Genomic DNA, 3,209 nt, shown 5'->3' on the forward strand with positions numbered 1-3,209 from the left:
ACCACGGGGCCCCTTTCGCCTGCAGGTCCCGAGCCGCCAACATGTTCTTAGTATCGTGTTCTCCAATCCTGGGTGACGGGCACCGCAGGGAGGCAGAGCCATCGCACTTGCCGGGTGGCAGAGGAAGGACCGGACTATGTACAATAGCGGCCAACGACTCCCAGAGCCGGTTGTGCGGCGTCTGCTCTCAGCCTAAGAGGCTTCTGGGAGTGCTCAGGCAAGGGTCAGCCTGCACCCTTGCTGGCAGCACCCAGGGGAACCAGGACGCTTGCATCTCTCGCCTTCATTTTCGACACAAGCGCCTGAGGAGGGACGCCACCCCTCCCCTTGCGTCAAGAGACCTCCCCACCAGCCTCTGACTGATTCTTAGAACGGACGGAAAGAGTCGGGCAAGCCTGTCAAAGCTTTGAGCGAATGTCAAAAGCTTTAGACTTCCGCGAACTCTCCGGCTTGCACTGAGACGCGAGGTCGATGTGCTAAGCACCACGGGGCCCCTTTCGCCTGCAGGTCCCGAGCCGCCAACATGTTCTTAGTATCGTGTTCTCCAAACCTGGGTGACGGGCACCGCAGGGAGGCAGAGCCATCGCACTTGCCGGGTGGCAGAGGAAGGACCGGACTATGTACAATAGCGGCCAACGACTCCCAGAGCCGGTAGTGCGGCGTCTGCTCTCAGCCTAAGAGGCTTCTGGGAGTGCTCAGGCAAGGGTCAGCCTGCACCCTTGCTGGCAGCACCCAGGGGAACCAGGACGCTTGCATCTCTCGCCTTCATTTTCGACACAAACGCCTGAGGAGGGAAGCCAACCCTCCGTGTGTCAAGAGACCGTCCCCGCCCCGGCCTCCGACTGATTCTTAGAACGGACGGAAAGAGTCAGGCAAGCCTGTTAAAGACTTCCGCGAACTCTCCGGCTTGCACTGAGACGCGAGGTCGATGTGCTCAGCACCACGGGGCCCCTTTCGCCTGCAGGTCCCGAGCCGCCAACATGTTCTAAGTATCGTGTTCTCCAAACCTGGGTGACGGGCACCGCAGGGAGGCAGAGCCATCGCACTTGCCGGGTGGCAGAGGAAGGACCGGACTATGTACAATAGCGGCCAACGACTCCCAGAGCCGGTAGTGCGGCGCCTGCTCTCAGCCTAAGAGGCTTTTGGGAGTGCTCAGGCAAGGGTCAGCCTGCACCCTTGCTGGCAGCACCCAGGGGAACCAGGACGCTTGCATCTCTCGCCTTCATTTTCGACACAAACGCCTGAGGAGGGAAGCCAACCCTCCGTGTGTCAAGAGACCGTCCCCGCCCCGGCCTCCGACTGATTCTTAGAACGGACGGAAAGAGTCAGGCAAGCCTGTTAAGACTTCCGCGAACTCTCCGGCTTGCACTGAGACGCGAGGTCGATGTGCTCAGCACCACGGGGCCCCCTTCGCCTGCAGGTCCCGAGCCGCCAACATGTTCTAAGTATCGTGTTCCCCAAACCTGGGTGACGAGCACCGCAGGGAGGCAGAGCCATCGCACTTGCCGGGTGGCAGAGGAAGGACCGGACTATGTACAATAGCGGCCAACGACTCCCAGAGCCGGTAGTGCGGCGCCTGCTCTCAGCTTAAGAGGCTTTTGGGAGTGCTCAGGCAAGGGTCAGCCTGCACCCTTGCTGGCAGCACCCAGGGGAACCAGGACGCTTGCATCTCTCGCCTTCATTTTCGACACAAACACCTGAGGAGGGAAGCCAACCCTCCGTGTGTCAAGAGACCGTCCCCGCCCCGGCCTCCGACTGATTCTTAGAACGGACGGAAAGAGTCAGGCAAGCCTGTCAAAGATTTGAGCAGATGTCAAAATCTTTTAAGACTTCCGCGAACTCTCCGGCTTGCACTGAGACCCGAGGTCGATGTGCTCAGCACCACGGGGCCCCTTTCGCCTGCAGGTCCCGAGCCGCCAACATGTTCTAAGTATCGTGTTCCCCAAACCTGGGTGACGAGCACCGCAGGGCGGCAGAGCCATCGCACTTGCCGGGTGGCAGAGGAAGGACCGGACTATGTACAATAGCGGCCAACCACTCCCAGAGCCGGTAGTGCGGCGTGCGAGGTCTGCTCTCAGCGGAAGAGGGTTTTGGGAATGCTCAGGCAAGGGCCAGCCTGCACCCTTCCTGGCCGCTCCCACGGGAACCAGGCTACTTGCAATCCTTTCCCCCAATAGCAAGTGCCTTTTGGAGGGACGGCCGGAGTCAACGTGGGGTTTGCCCGCCCTCCAAAGTGTCAAGAGACCGCCGCACAGGCCTCTGACTGATTCTTAGAACAGGCAGCAAGAGTTGGGTAAGTCTGTCGAAAATTTGACAAAGTGTCAAAAATTAGACTTCCGAGAGCTCTTGGGCATGCACACAGGCCTGTCATTCAAGTGCTCTGCCCGCGGAACCGTTTTTCGGATGCCTTTCAAAGTGGTCCCGCGCCGCCATTTTGTTCTAAAAATCGTGTTCCCAGAAATCTCCGGGTACCCCGCCAACCTCACTGTGTCACAATGTCAAGTGGCACTGAATGGGTCTGAATTTCAAATTCGACTGCTTCGCTCTGGAACTCGAACCGGCAAAACCGTTTGGATTTTTCCCGGTCCAGACTTCCGCGGCAGACAAAGTTAAAGTTTTCGGGCTGCAGACTCAAAACGACATCTGGCCAACCGCCGGGCTCAATTCGCCCAGTTCCTCCGGCACTTCGGAACTCATGTTCGGCATGAGTTTTTGAATCTTTCCCGATGCTTCGGCATTTTCCTCCGCTGACACTTAGAATATTTTTCACACTTGGCCGAAAATTTTTCTAAGTTTTTCTGGTTACTGATTTCTTCTTTTCGGGCATTTTTCTAAGTTTTCTTGGTTACTCATTTCTCATTTTCAAACATTTTTCTAAGTTTTTCTGGTTACTGATTTCTTCTTTTTGGGCATTTTTCTAAGTTTTCTTGGTTACTCATTTCTCATTTTCAAACATTTTTCTAAGTTTTTCTGGTTACTCATTTCTCATTTTCAAACATTTTTCTAAGTTTTTCTGGTTACTGATTTCTTCTTTTTGGGCATTTTTCTAAGTTTTCTTGGTTACTCATTTCTCATTTTCAAACATTTTTCTAAGTTTTTCTGGTTACTGATTTCTTCTTTTTGGGCATTTTTCTAAGTTTTCTTGGTTACTCATTTCTCATTTTCAAACATTTTTCTAAGTTTTTCTGGTTACTCATTTCTCATTTTCA

Source organism: Hemiscyllium ocellatum, assembly GCF_020745735.1.
Source record: "Hemiscyllium ocellatum isolate sHemOce1 chromosome 15 unlocalized genomic scaffold, sHemOce1.pat.X.cur. SUPER_15_unloc_10, whole genome shotgun sequence".
Taxonomy (NCBI): Eukaryota; Metazoa; Chordata; class Chondrichthyes; order Orectolobiformes; family Hemiscylliidae; genus Hemiscyllium; species Hemiscyllium ocellatum.